At 39.4% G+C, this 16487-nt stretch overlaps 1 pseudogene; it reads right to left on the bottom strand.

Annotated features, from left to right (window-relative positions):
* Positions 1-2505: 2505 nt before the first annotated feature.
* LOC115873330 lies at positions 2506-3366 on the bottom strand (annotated as a pseudogene).
* Between the last annotated feature and the right edge of the window lie 13121 nt (positions 3367-16487).

Below are 16487 nucleotides of genomic sequence, written 5' to 3'. Positions count from 1 at the left end.
GCAAAGAACGAGCAAGGCAGCCGCACACTGGTCCGATGATCAAAGAGCAAGAGACAAGAAAGATGAGGCTCACTGAGCCATTATCTCTCCGCCCTTCAGTTAATCCCACTTGTATTTATCAGCCAGGCTGGCATAATAAACTATATCAATATTCTTCTCTCACTGATGGGAAAACAAAAAGCAAGCATGATGATAAAAGAAGCTATCCTTTCTCATGACCGCCCCTCGTCTTTTCCATCTCTTTAGATTCCCAGTGAAATATGCATAGGAATTTAAGGTACATAATAAAATTATTTGATACCCTTCCTTTCTAAGAAGCATTTTAAAATAAACCTGCTTTAAGGATTCTGGAGTAGCAGATCACTAAATGCAATACTTGAGTTTAAGCTGCTAACTTACAATTTTGTTTTTAGTCATTTTAAGCTTAGACATAGAATCTGTCTCACTTTGTCTCACTTGGTGACCCTTAGTAGTGTGCATATTTAATTGTAACCTTCCTCATTTCAATTATAGTATTTTGCTGATTTGAAATTACACCTGGTCAATTAATATAGCTTGTGGTATCTGTAGAAAATCATGGACCCGTGGTTACAATTTTAATTATAGCCTACATTTACTGGTCTCAGCCATCCATCTCCTAGGACAATCTCCTTTGTGTGAAGTGTCAGGAAATTAGTCTCCTTCATTGGACTTAATCTTGCCTTTTTGAAATGTAAAGAATACCTTTTGGTGACAGCATCCCTTTTGACAGTTTGCATTAGTGAGAACCCCATAAACTATACCAAGAGGTATTTTTGCTAAGCACAGTCACGAGAGCAAATTTGCCATTTATAAAATGTCATGATGACATGCAGTATTTTTGAAACACTGAAAGACCTTAGTATCTAATGATACAACATGAAGCATAAAGGCTTTTTGAAGAGAGAAAATACTGACAAGAAAAGTGAAAAAATTAAGGTTAAGTCATTCAGAGATATATGCAGTTGTTTCTACAGTGTTCACAACTTAGTCAGGGTGTTATTATTAAACCCTTTGGACCATTAGCTAAAAATAATAATAAAAATTCCCCAGGGAATAAGGCTAAGTCTTCAATCTGTGTTTCTATGGTTTTGATGAGAAATGCTATAATCTTTAGTGCCTTGTTAATAAAATATATGTGAATTACTTATTCCAAAATTTAATTTCCTAGTTTTTTTTTTAAACATACCTAAAATATCTCAGATCTGATAAGAAGTATATTCAACATCTGAATAAGAAAGTCTTGACTTTGACGATGAGATACGCATGAGGTCAATTCATTCCTGAAACCATAAAAGTACACTGAGGACTGTCTTCATGATCAAGCTAGAAAAGATATATGTTGGCAGCTATAATAAATAAGTATGAGTCATCACTACAAATTTGCTTACCTGTTAAAGTTCTCTGCCCTAAAACTTTACCTATTTTCTACTTGGTAGCTCAGAGTAGCAGATGTTAGCCAATTATTTTGTGGTATCATATTTAAGATTCAAGATCCTGGAACCAGCATGGTTGGTTCTAATATACTTGGATGCAATAGTTCTTCTGGCCTTTGAAGATCAAGATCTATAGCTTGTGATACACATTAACATTTATTTGGTTTATTCAGGGAAAACCTCTCAAGTCAAAACATTATCTTGTGAGAGATACTTATTTGCCCCTTCTGGATCTCGATCTCTCTCTCTCTCTCTCTCTCTCTCTCTCTCTCTCTATATATATATATATATATATATATATATAAATAATTTGGGGGCATTTACTGATTAATGGGTTAAGTTTATTCAGTAACACAGTAACATAAGTGTCAATGAACCAATAAATGCAATAATTTGATCATTGTAATTTTGCCCATTAGGATTGAATACATTGTATCCACTTAGCTGCATGGTATGTTTTCATTCATTATTTGACCAACAAGAAAACAGGTATAAAATTTCAAGCTGTCATTCTCTACTATTTCCATTTTCTTTCAAAAGAGATTGGTTAGTATAATACATTGAACATAAGGAGAAAAGTTACTTCACACTTTTTATTATGGTTATAATTAAAGATACTATTTTTTGTGTTATACACAAAATTTCTTTAGAACACAAGTCAAGGCTATTAACTTGAACTTAAGGGTCAATATATGCAAAACATACACAAACACATGTAAGATAGCTTTCAACAGAAGCATTACACTTTGAAATAGTGGAAACTTAATGGAACAAGATCCTGATAATCCAGTTCTCCACGTTAAAGAGACCTTCCTCCCCCTTTGTACTAACTCAGGCTACCCAAGGTCCCGAGAGGATTTATTATGGGAAACACAGTCCATCGCAGCTTTAAATCCTCACTTTGGAAGAACTAATGAAAAGGCAAGTTTGAAAGGTGAGACTCCCATTCCCCACCCCCCACCCCCAAATAAGTGGTCTTAGTTTCTCTGCTTATAAAAAAAGTTTGAACCTTTTATTATAAATATACCTAACCCATTATTTTTTTCAGCTTTCAGGTAAAGTCCAGCACTTTGTTTATACAAAGTCTATCAGAAAATGTCGGTAGAAAGCCTATCAGCTTAAATTGTGACAGCATCGATTCCAGTCCGTGGCACAGTCCCTCGCCAGCAAAAGCCCAGCATGTCTGGGTGCACCACTGGTGCTCTTTGATAGAAATGAGCCTCCAAACTGGTGAGATCGCTGCTGCCATCATGTAACATCTGGTTTATTAGCAGAAATCCGCAATCCAGGTCCTCATGTACTAACATTTGATAGACTTCTTCTCTAGTTACAGAAATCCTATCTCTGTCTGGCCTGTCCACAACTATTAAAAACTCAGTGGTAGTATAGTACGTGTTAAGGCAGAATGAAGAGATTCTTGGCCACCAATTAGGAAGCATGTGTTAACCACTCACTGTCTCTTCTCCATTACTTCTTATTGTAAGAGATGTATGTACCCTACATCGAACATTGGTGGGGACCCCCTCTTGAAGCTGTGCTATATGCTCTTCCATTGTTTTGTATATGAAACCCAGGACTGATGAACGTAAAGGGACAGCAAGTAGAATCATGGGTTCAGGGGAAGTGGGGTACAGTGGCAGTGGGGGGCGGGGTAAAAAGGAGATGATGTCAAGAAGTCCAGGAAAAAAATGAATGTTTAGAAACTGTATAATGTTTAACAATTGCACAATTCTACTTGACGTGATTGAAATAAGGGATGAGACGTTTACGGTATTAAATCCTAACTAATACAAAAATTAAGAAAATTGATAAAAAAAATAGTAGATTCCCCTGCCTTATCCAGCCCAACAATGGTAATTTGGTGCTCTCGGTGATTGGACAGCCTCCATATCCTCGTGAAGAGAATGCCCATCCTCCCGCAGCAGACCCCAGTCCAGCCACCTGGGCCGCCTGGCTTTCCCCTGACTCAGCTGAGGCGGAGATCAGAAATGCACCAGACCCTCTGCTGCCGCTGCTGGGGCCAGCTTTCTGGAACCCAGGGGAGGCTGAAACCCAGGCCTCCTTGGGGCCCACCAGCCATTGTCCTCCCCCAGCTCCTCTTGGGCTTCTGGAGCCCAAGGTTTTGAATGCAAGTGCCCAGTATGTTTCATCTTGTCCAAATATTCTATTTCATATGATATCTTAAATAATTTTCACTAAAGATGCATATAATACCTGGAAAAACTCCTAAACATCTTTTTAAATGCCCTGTATGAGGTCTGAAACATTGAAAAGCATCTCAAATCTACTTCCCTCTTAAAATACTGGGACTACATCAACCTTCCTTTGAAACCCTGGTTCATCCTGAATTACTCAAAACTCTGGATTCCAGTAGTTATCACGTCAAAATTATTCTGATCTTTTGTTCTCAGAAAGACATACCAGTATATTCTGGACCTTCATTTTCTTGTACCAAAGCTCTTGAATTTACGACCCTTCAGGCCCATGAAGGATCTTACTTTGTTCTTAGAAAATATTATATTGAAATTGATTTGCTATTTCTGAACTAGAAATTCCAAACAGGAAATTATCACTTGCAATCCTAAAGAGAGCACATCTAGGGGGACCCAGGAAGAAAGTAAAAGAAGCCAGAGAAGAACTGGATTTGTAATCACCAGAAGTTGATATGTAGGATGGATATGAATTCAAAAACTTGATGTTATAGGAAATGGTTTCAAGTATGGAGTTGAGAATCAAATGTGAGAGGCTATCTTGCATGATCACCAAAAAGGTTTTTAAAATGTGTAGCTTCATGTTATTAGACTAAAGTGGGGCATAGTCTATTAGTAAGAGCTCAGTTAAAAACTCTCTGCCATTCTATTGTGGGAGTCTATGGATGCCACAAAGAGTTAAGCCCTCAGCTACTAAACAAAAAGTGACCATTTTAGTGTATCCAGAAGCCTGGTGATCTACGTCTGAAGTGTTACTCACTCACTGTCACTGTCAATGCGGACTCACAGAGACCCTGCAGAACAGAGCAGAAGTGTCCCTGATGGATTCTGAGACTTAAGTCTTTACCAGGACAAACTCATCTGAACTATCACTTTCACTGAAAACCTCTGAAGCACAGTTCTACACCGACACACGGTCCCACAGGCGTTGAGATTGACAGGTTGGTATCGACCCTTTGGTTCTGTTGTCACAGGCTCCATAGGTGAGGTGTAAGGAAGAGCGTGCGCATAAGATAAAGCGATCATTGCTAAGAATCCTTCACATGGACCCATCTGAATCTAAGAGTGACTGGAGAGTGTACTCAGTGTTTGAGTAACTGCATTACACTGTGGAAAAGAAAACCCCCCCACATTTTTGGTGCATACTAAGCTGTCTCTACCACATACTTCATATGGATTTAGGTAGAACTTATGAAGTATCAAGTAAGAATCATTACTTTGGGGGATTAAATGCTGATGGAAAATAATGATTGTACTTCCAAAGCCGTGAAGCATGTGCACCGAGCTCAGAATAGTATAGAAATGGCAAGAATAATTGCCTGCATGCAAAGGTAGTACGAAGTAGCCTTATGACACTGCTTATGTCCACTAAGGTTTTTCTCCAGAGATGGACCACACACAGCTGCAACTTCATGACTCAACAACCTGGATTCTTTTGCTTTGACCTGGTCTTTTAATTCAAGCCACGCTTATCCCTTCCTCTTTTGCTTCCTATACTTGAGGATACATTCCAAACTTGACCTTTCCTCCTCATTCAAAACAAGGATTGCAGCCTACTATTGTAGGGAAAGGCAGAGCTTCCTGCGGCAGGCCTTCTCACGTACACACTATCAGGTTTGTATAGGTGTTTTGCAAATCTAGGGAACCATGTCTGACGTGAAGAATGAGTCGTTCTACGTTACTCAGGTTGTAGAAGTAGCACTCAAGTTCCAGATTTGGAGACTGGAGTGCAGATCAGAAAGCCACAACAAAAGGAGTCATGGGTAAATGAAGAACACCTAGTGTGCTTAACACAAAGACCAAGTTTTACTGAAAAGGAGACTCACCGAGTAAAGTACCCTGGGTACTGCAAATTGAGTAAGAAACTGCAAAAATTAACCACCTAGTGGAACAAAATGTTCTGATATAGACATGGCTGAGGAACAGATTTGAAGTACCGTGTTTCCCCGAAAATAAGACATAGTGATAGGCCTGGCTCTGCAGGCAGCCCCATCCACAAGGTCTGCTCCCCTCTCAGGTCCCGTCGTTCTGTGCATGCTGCAAGCTGAGGCATCGAGGGAGACATGGACGGTGAGAGTCAGTCTCCCCGGTGACGTGAGGAGCAGGACGCTCTGCTGCAGGTATCGTGTGTCCTCAGGGGGAAGAAGGAAAGCGGTGGCTGCCGTTTGACTCAGCACTGTGGGTCCATGTTCCAGAAGACGACTTAACTAGATTTGAATCAATGTAGATGGTTGTGCCATACTTAATCAAAATAAGACATCCCCTGAAAATAAGCCAGTGTGTCTTCTTGAGGAAAGATAAATATAAGACAGTGTCTTATTTTCAGGGAAACAAGGTACACGGGCGGAGGGGGGAGGAAGGAGGGGGAGGTTTAAGAAAGGTAAGGGTTAACAATATAAAAGCTGTCTCATTATTATGTGACATAATATGAAACAATTAAAAATTTCAATTTTCCCAAAGCTGACTACAATTTAAACTCACATACACAAAAAGAAAGAGTGTCAGATTTTAAAAAATCTCTGAGTACAAGCTGTTTATTTGGACTGAGAAAGAATCTAATGACCCTTCCAAGGTCTGTGTTGACTAAACCTGGGAGAGTCGCGCTAGCGCTCCCCCTAGATAGAGACCTTAGGCTGTGTGGGGGAGGAAAGATGAGCTCACTTAAGATTTATGTTCTTGCCTGTCCTTAATGAGGAGGCTTATTAATCAAATGTAAGCCTTCTGGGAAAAGCACCTCAGACAGAACTAAGCTCAATTTTATAAATTTCCATCTCTGCATATGAAATCAATAATTTCACATTTATCTTTATATAATTTCTAATTTATTACTTCAACTTAATAAGTCCCATCTATTCAATATATCGCATACATGCATTACAATTAATTATCTTTGTTCTGCATAGTCTTTCCTTAGCTTCTTGTATACCATAAAGCCAAAATTAATCTTTCTTGTCATTTTATACTCTGTTCATTGTTTTCTGTTATTTTATAAAATTAAATAAAATATTATATGGACATAAGTAAGTAATCAATTTTTTCATCAAAATATTTTTCTGAGACATTAGGAGATTTAAGGTGAAAAATCTAGCAAAACAAATTGCATAAATATTCAAATTGATACAGTGCTTAGGTATTGAGTATTAAATGTTTTAATCTATTAATTTATTCCAAACCATATCACCACTCAGTTTTAAAGCTCATGTGGCGATGTATGCTTTGTTGGGAGGTTTAACTTCGTCTTAGGAATAGTAGTTGACTTTAGCTTCATACAATCAGTAGGTAGAACATTTTCAGTGTTTCAGACTCAAACTACTCTATGAGCCATGCACAGATGTCTGTGTGGTTGTGTGTTTATAAGACAAGCATATTAATGGTACAAAGAAGGACGGACAACCACTTGAGCCACATAGGATCTTGTATCATCATTTAAAACAATAACAGGTAAATTACACGACAGTGTTACGTGTGATCTGGAAGCATCAATCTTTAAAATATCCTAAAATAACATTAGTTGCTGTAGCTTATGATATGCAAGCATCCCTAGGAATGGATGCATATGTTAATTAATAAACTCAGTATGTTAATGTAAAGTAGAATGTTACCCAGTGATTTGAGTCACAGTGGCAAGGCTGCAGCACCACTGAACTCTTTGGCAAAAGTGTATTTCTAGAAATTTCTAACAATTTGTAAATATTCCTAAAGAATTTGATTAAAAAATTATCATTGTTCTCATCATTACTTTTTATTAGAATGCATTTTTAAATCCACCTATTTAACCCAAAAGTTTGGGGTAGACACATTTCCATTTTGACAGAGGGATATAAATAATTGTTTTTAAAATAATAAATTTATTCTTTTTGAAGTGCTTTGGATTTTCCAAATACTTGAAAAGATAGTACAAAGATTTCCCAAATACTTCATACCTAAGTTTTCCTATTTTTAGCCTCAATATTGATTCGTATTTATTAATTAAAATCTGTATTCTACTTTATTTTTTTATCCTAATACTCTTTTTTCTGTCCCAGAATCCCATGTGGGAAACCACAGTGCATTTAGTGGTGTGTTTTCAGAGTTCTTTGCCTGTGGTAATTCCTTGGACCATCCTTGCTTTTAAAGATCTTGACAGTTGTCAGCAATACCAGCCAAGTGTTTTGTAGAGTGTTTCTCAGTTATAATCAGATTATTAGACTGTTTTAAAGGTTTTTGAAAGAGACTGAAGAGACAAAGTGCCGATTTTGTTATATCATGTGTCTTACTAGTCATATGACTTTTGCTAATGTTGCTCACTTGACTGATGTAGTGGTTATCAGGTTTCTCTAGGGTAAAGTTATTCCCCATTTCCCCTTTTCATCATTTTTGGATTAAGGAGTAGACAATTTTACTCCATTTTTTCAGGATGAAACATTTGGAGGGAAGTAGGGAATAAATGCCTTGGAATTCTTCTAAGTATGTAATTTGTATATCCTTCTCAGTTGATCATTAATTTCTATCACTATGTATTCATGGACATTTATTTTTATGCTGTCATTATTTGTTTTCTGCTCACATTGTTCCATCATTTTTCTGTGTCTCTGACACACTCGTCAATGTGGCACTTTTGTTATTATTTTTCTCAGCTTCCAATTTGTGGCAATGCTAATCTGCTCTGATTGCTGTTTCAGTGCTGCCACCAACTCTTTCCCTAAGCAGTCTTCATCAGCACGTGCTTGAGGTCCTCCTCACTTTCAGCAAACAAGGTTGTGTCATCTGCAGATTGCAGGTGTTTAATAAGCCTCACTTCAAACTAGAAACCATGTTCTTCTCTGATTATTTGCTCAGTGAACAGATTGAAAAAATCTGGTGGGAAGCTAAAATCATAATTCACACCTCTCTTGATTTAAACCATGCAGGATATCCTAGTTCTGTTTTCAAAATGGCTTCTTCCTTTGTCTTACCTGCTCTATGATTAATAGAAAATTCTGGAGTCTTGTCTAACATCCACTATGATCTTTTCTTTCTTTCCTGTCTTTTAATGACCCTATGCTTTCTTTATGAACGCTTCTCTGGATGTCCTCCCACGGCTCATCAGGTCTTCTGTCATTAGCACTGTTACATGCGTTCTTGAGATGTTCTCGAAATTCAGGTGGGAGACACACTAGGTCATACTTTGGCTCTTGTGGACTTGTTTTAATTTTCTTCATCTTTAAACTGAGCTAACGTGAGCAGTTGGTGGTCTGTTCTACTGTCAGGGCCTGGTATCATTTTAACTACCGACAGTTTCTTCATCATCTCTTCCCACAGAGGTAGTCAAATTGATTTCTGTGGATTCTATTTTCAGAACCCTATGTGCTGTTTAAAGAAAACCAGAATTCTCAGAACTGGTCCAATAGGTTGCATTCTAATACCTGGAGAACACGTTGAGGTTGTCAAGGATTCCATCCTCCTTGAGTCTACCAGCAGTGCTCCGGGAAGTGGCAGTCCAGAGATCAAATGATGCACTCCATTGTCCTCTCTAAAATGTTGAAAAGGAGGGATGTCACTTTGAGGATGAATGTGTGCCTGACTTAATCAATGGTAATTTTTAATTATTTAGATCATTTTCTTGGGGCCTCTTACAACTCTTGTTGTATCTGACATATTCGTACATATATTCCATCATTCTTTTCTAGACATTTAATTTACATTGAGCCCTTGGGATCAGCTCCTCTTTTTTTTCCCCCCTTCCCCCCACCCCACCCGCCCAACCCTCATGGCCCCCTGATGGATCATAGACTGTTAATTATTTTCAAATCTCACACCAACTGCTGTCTCCCTTCCCCTCTGGTTTCTATTGTTCTTCCCCCTGGATGGGATGTGTGTGGTTATGTGTCTGTCATTCATTGCAATTGATTCCCTTCCCTCCCCAACTCTCCCCATTTCCTCCTTTTGGTATCACTATTCCCATCCCTGTTCCTGGGCTCCATGTGTTATGAGTTTTATCTCTTGTTTACACGTATGTCCATACTTCCTTCTAGTCCAGAGTGGGAAGCGGCACTGGGGTCATGATAGTGGGGGTGAGGAGGCCTCAAGGGATCAGAAGTATATTGCATGATCCATTAGTGCTCTACTGCACCCTGCTTGACTCATCCCCTTCCCTGCAACCCCTCTGTGGGTCTCCACTCCTACCACCCTCCATTCTCACCAATGCACTTTTGTTGTTTGTTTACTATTTGTTGTGAGTCTTCTGATGCCCATTGCCCAGTCTCAATGACACCTCATGATCGCACTGGCTGGTGTGCTTCTTCCATGTGGGCTTGTTGCTTCACTGTTGGATGGCCACTTGTTTAACTTCTAGCCTTTAAGACCCCAGACACTACATCTTTTCATAACCGGGCACCATCCTCTGTCTTCAGCACATCTGCTTCTGCACCCATCTTGTCTTCAGCAATCATGTAGGGGGAGAGAGAGTGAGCATCACAGATTGCCATTTTTGTTAGAACAAAGTGTTCTTACATTGAAGGAAGGTATGAACCAGGCCCAAAGCCTGTCTTCAGTCTCAGTGTATTGCCTTATAAATATATATATGTCCATAGGCCAATACTTCTTTTGTTATGGATTAATGTATTTACATAAGTGCACACCTCTGTTAATCTCCCTATCCATGTCTTTGCTTCCTAGAGCTTGCCTCTGTTTCCTTTTGGCTCCTTCTGCCCCCGCATTACTTCCCCCCTTCTTCCACTCTTAGTGCTTCCTCTCCACTAGCTTGGTGTTGCTCTAGTACTCACAGGATCTCTACCCTCTCCTAGATGTTAGTTTTGATTCCCAAGTTGTTCCCTGTCCATGACACCGTCCACTCACCACACCCTTCTCCCCACTTCCTTCTTCCTTCTATACCTTCTGGGTCCATTGGCCCCATTGCCTTCTCCCAGAGCTTCCCTCCTATGTCCAACCCGTATAATTAAGGCAAAACAGCAATGTCCTAATCCAAATAATATGAAAACATATGGTTGAAAAAAGAAGAGAGAAAAGACGAGGGAAAAAAAAAGAAAGAAAGAAAACCCTACATAGGTCCAGGTCTGTTTGCTCATCCCCATGAGTCCCTCCCCCCTGATCCTGGGGGAGATCCGGGGGCTGCCCCTCCTAGCCTAAAATCCATTCTTGGGGCTTCCAATTTTCTCATCGCATGTAGAAGTTGAGCACTGAATAAGGAAGACCAGGGGGAAAATGATGCATTCGAACTATGGTGCTGATGAAGACTACTGAAAGTTCTATGAACTCCCAAAAGAACAAAAAAAAAACTGTCTTTGAAGGAGTACATCCTTAGAAGTGAGGATAGCAAGTCTGGTGGACTTTGGACATGTCGTCAGGCAAGATCAGTCCCTGGAGAAGAACATCATGTTTGGTAAAGTAGAGAGGCAGTGCGAAAGCAGAACGCCTTCGACCAGATAGACTGACATGGTGGCTCCAATGATGGGATAACACATAAGAACCAACTGTGAGGATGGCCCAGGCTGGGCAGGGTTTTATTCCGACATAGGTAGGGTTGTTATGAGGCAGAACTGACTCGAGGGCCCCTAACAATAAAACCTAGATTAGTCTTCCAAGGTAATGTGCTTCTTGGTCAAAACCTGCCTCTCTTGGAAATTACGGTCTCTTAAACACAACAAGCTCAAAAATGTGAAGACAATAATAAAATCAAATACAAATGGAGCAATACACATGTGGGTAAGATTCTTTTTTTTTTTAGAACATTTTTAACAGTTTTATTGGGATATATTTTACACATCTTATATTTCTTTCTTTCTTTTTTTTTTAAACATTTTATTAGGGGCTCATACAACTGTTATCGCAATCCATACACACATCAATTGTGTAAAGCGCATTTGTACATCATTCTCAAAACATTTTCTCTCCACTTAAGCCCCCGACATTAGGTCCTCATTTTTCCACTCCCTCCCCGCTCCCACCTCCCTCATGAGCCCTTGATGATTTATAAATTGGTATTTTGTCATATCTTGCCCCGTCCGACGTCTCCCTTCACCCTCTTTTTGGTTGTCTGTCTCCTAGGGAGGAGGTCACATATAGTTCCTTGTAATCGGTTCCCTCTTTCCTACCCATTCTCCCTTTACCCTCCCTGTTTCGCCACTCACACCACTGGTCCTGAAGGGCTCATCCGCCCTGGATTCCCTGGATTTTCAGTTCCTATCTGTACCAGTGTACATCCTCTGGTCTAGCCAGACTTGCAAGGTCGAATTCGAGTCATGGTAGTGGGAGAGGGGAGGAAACATTTAGAAATTAGAGGAAAGTTGTATTTCTCATCATTGTTATATCGCACCCTGACTGGCTCATCTCCTCCCTGAGACCCCTCTGCAAGGGGATCTCCAGTGGCCTACTAATGGGCTTTGGATCTCTACTCCGCACTCCCCCCATCATTCACTATGGTAAGATTTTTTGTTCTGATGATGCCTTATACCTGATCCCTTCAACACCTCGTGGTTGCATAGGCTGGTGTGCTTCTTCCATGTGGGTTTTGTTGCTTCTGAGCTTGATGGCCGCTTGATTACCTTCAAGCCTTTAAGACCCCAGACGCTATACTTTTTGATAGAGTGGGTAAGATTCTATTCTCCATTTCACTCAGTGACTACCATACCGAGACCGTCTGGATAAGGAAGGGATGGCACCATGTATCAGCCTGCTCTTGGAGGACAGCCCCCTGAACTTGCAGAATGTTATGCCGCAGCTGACCCTGGGCCTGAGCCAGTCCTATGTTCAGGACATCTGCATCTGGATGATGGCATGGGCGGTCATAGAATCCCATGGCGAAGAACCCATTGCTGTGGTTCTATCACTATAGAAGAGTTTCCTTGGTCAGAGAGGTTATTATGTATTCTACCATCATGATGAAAAACGACCTCCACCAATGGCAGTGCTAGCAAAGGCATCATGAGAAAGGAAAACAAATTTACATATCAACTACATACCCATTTTAAGAAAGAAAATGGCTCTTCCTTCTCTGATGGAAAAGATTCCTAGCTCACCGATCTGTATCAATCTCTGGAAATGTTTCCACTTCAGACACTAAATGTTAACCTTCACTGTTGGCAACGTGGGCTCTGTCCCTGGTCCATGGATGTACTCTGTCGATTGAGAAAGCACTAGGGTAGTTTGGGCTCTGTAGGAATTTGTGTCTTTAGGATCCAGGGAGAACTGAGGCACTGTAGAGGAGTTCTGAGACAAAATTGTCCTCCTTTGTAGAGCATTTGGAGAAAGACAAAGAGGATATGATGTAGAAAAAGAAAAAAGATTGATTCTATAAAAGCAAAGAAGTTAGCACTACAATGTAGGACGGGTTATTTTTTTAATTGTAAAAATAAAGCTAACACTAAATTCCTAGGGACAAGTGACTTCCAGAAGCTTTCCCTTCACCTCTATTTTAAGTTTAAGGCCTTGGCTGATAAAGAAGTGGGCCACATAATTACATCTTGGAATGCAAGCACGGGCATCTGCAGAGCAGGACTTGGAAGTGGATAATTAGCAGTGAATCAAAGCATTTGGACAGCTTAATGTTAACATCACCACTAAAATGAGCGAGGAGATTACATTGATCGAATACGAAAAAAGTGCTTAAAATATTGAATCTTTGGGCTTCCCTGCAAATTATTACTTTAGAAGGCAATGTGATCACTGCTTCCTTTTCAACTAATTGTCAGCATTCAAATGATTCTCATGCTGCATTATAATTCAATATTTAAGTTCCAAATATAAAATAGCAGCTTATTTAAAAAGGAATTATGCTTTTTCTCTATTACTTCTTTTCCCTTCATTTTGATTTTATAAATATCTTAGGACACTTAAGAGGCTACTACTCAAAAGAGCTCTGACAACAGTGTTTTAAAATAGATAGGTAATGCTTTACTTTAAATTGCCTTTGAAGACCAAGGGTCTGATTCCTGTTCCATCAATGTTATTTAACATTTTTATGTTGTATTTTTGTTTTTTTTATTGTGGTATATGGCAATGATATAGAAAATGGAAATAAATAATTATCATTACAAAGGAGAGTAAAAAATATGAATTTTTTGCCGAACAGTTCAGTAGTGACCCTATGTTTAGACTGGTTTAGGGAAGATTTATGAGTTCAATAGTAAGAAAGGGGGAAGTGTTACAGATCAATTTCTTATATGTGGTTTAAAATATATAGAGATGTGTACAGAAACTATTTTAAAAGCAAATTTAGGACATCAACTTATTTATTTTTCATTCACAAAGCATTTTTTTCAGTATGTACTTGCACAAGAGGACGTTGTGAGGTTCTGGGGAAAGAGATGATGTAGTCATGGCCAATGGTACACTTCTATTGCTCTCATTCTAGCAGTGTTGTGGGAATTGAGTACAAATTCACTCTCAAATAATACATATTTCCACAATGCACATCAGAGTGCCAAAAGCATACAAGAGAGAGATGGGACTTTGTTGAGATAAAGAGCGAAGTGTAATTGCTGAACCATAACCCAGGTTTTGTTTTATCGCTTTCCCTTCCCCTGATTTTTTTTTTCTTTTGTGTTAAGGGCAGTCTATTTTTACAAGAAATTTCAATAGCAGCTTCACCACCAAATAGATTCATGTAAATGAAAACTAAAATTTACTATTAGAAAATTAGGTATTTCTGCTATCGGTTTGTTTAAATAGCTGGAAAGGTAAATGCTATGGAGTTATCTGATTGGTGACTGTAAGTCACTAGATGGTAGAATCATCTTTTGTGGGCATGATAGTTCTGTTTAAGTGTCCTTTTGTTTGTTTTCATTTTTAATCTGAGCTAAAAATGAAGGGAGAAAACATAAATCCACTCAATGGTGACTCTTGGTAAGCACATATCTAGAATGAAGAGACAGAGGGGTCATTTTGAAGCCATGATAAAGGCATCAGAGTAAGGGGAATACTACTGTTCAACTTCATTGAAAATAAGTCTCTAAAGACAAGGCGATCCTTTCATATTTGTTTGGCATGCCAACCCTTTAGAGTGGACTTTGCAAATGATTATTTCCCTTACTTTTCACATCAATGTAGGGATTTTCTTAAGGTTGACATCATTATCCATATTTTACTGAAAAATCACAAAAGTCCTAAAATCTGATGCCAGTAACTATAAAACAACGGGACTCTGAGAAGCGGTGATGACTTGATTGTCACAGTGATGGAGCCGAGCAAAGTGGACTTCCACCACCGAGTCAGTGGGTCAGGGAGAAGGGACATCCAGCATTATGCACAAATGTGATGAAAATTCCTTAGCATCGTGAAGAAGTAACTCACATCCTGCATAACTTTCAAATGTATTCCCAAACACTTGTAAAGTTTATAAGCATTTTAGAATTATCCATTTACAGAGCCAAGCTCCACATTGCTAAGAAACATAGCCTTTCCAGAAATGTAACTCTCATGTAAGTCTATGGTGAGTGGCACTTTATCCTTTTCTGAACTTTCCTAAGATCTGCTCATCATTTGGAACTCATGCCACCAAATTCAACACCAGGAATATGTGCCACCAAATGCAAGCCATTCTTAGTGCATAGCATGAATAAGACATGCACGTCCAGTCAGGGTGCAGTATAGCACTGATGAAACATACAAATTTCCTCTAGTTCTTTAATGCTTCCTCCCCCCTACTATCATGACCCCTAGTCTACCTTACAAATCCCGCTAGACCAGAGCATGTACTGATAAGGATAAGAGCTGGGAACACAGGGAATCCAGGACAGATAAACCCCTCAGGACCAATAATGAGAGTAACAATGCCAGGAAGGGAAGGGGAAGCTTGGGGGAGAAAAGGGGAATGCATCACAATCATCACAATGTCCCTCCCTGGGGTACGGCCAACAGAAAAGCAGGTGAAGGGAGACATGAAAAATAATAATCATTTATAAATCATAAAGGGTTCATGAGAGAGGGAGGGCAAGGGAGGAGGGGTTAAAAAACGAGGAGCTCAAGTAGAAAGCAAATGTTTTGAGAATGATGAGGGCAACAAATGTACAAATGTGCTTGACACAATGGATGGATATATGGATTGTGATGAGTTGTACAATCGCCCAATAAAATGATTTAAAAACAAACAAACAAAAGACATACATATCTATGGTTTGTAGAGGTAAGCACCTCATTATTCATTTTCTAATTGTCATATTTAAAGAAAATTATTTTATTATCAATTACCTAGCTTTTTACTTCTTTTGATTTTTTTAATGTTACAAGTGAAGTATTACCTCAAACTTTTGAAATGATACCTGAAGTAGGTTATACTGTTTAAGAATTAATTCCATGACTATAAGGGGAAACCTTATAAAAATGTTTCCAAACGGAGTTGTAATACTCCTCACACACTACCACCGTCTGTCAGCAAAGACTTGCGCTGAATAGATTTCAACAGCTTCCGGAACGGCAGACAGGAAAAGGACCTGTCAGTTTCCGGTCCCAAACCAGCCAGTGAAATCCCTACGGGTCAGAGCAGTCCAAATTGCCCCTGATCCTGGGCATGGTGCAGGACTGGACAGTGTGTTGTTCAGTTGTGCCTGCGGTTGCCTGAGTCCAAGCCAAACTGATGACAGTTAACGATCTTAACAACCGAGTTTAATGGGGTTGAGAAGTGCCGGGTTTGATGCAACCTTAAAGAGATGTCACTCCATGATTACATACTACTACACCCTCAGGCACTTTCACTGTAATGCCAAGTGCCTGGCGACACCTAACAGCTGCGGATGCATTGCCTTTCTACCTCCCTGCCTGTGACTTCCCCGCTGCGTTCATGATATGATTTGGATTTCACAATAGAAGGGGTAATAAACATTTGTCTTGGCTTGGAAAAATACTTTAT

Source organism: Echinops telfairi, unplaced genomic scaffold (assembly GCF_000313985.2).
Source record: "Echinops telfairi isolate 266 unplaced genomic scaffold, ASM31398v2 ScPeMD7_7468;HRSCAF=8506_0, whole genome shotgun sequence".
Lineage (NCBI taxonomy): Eukaryota > Metazoa > Chordata > Mammalia > Afrosoricida > Tenrecidae > Echinops > Echinops telfairi.
Note: the sequence above shows the minus strand (reverse complement) of the source record. Positions and strands in the feature narration are given on the sequence as shown.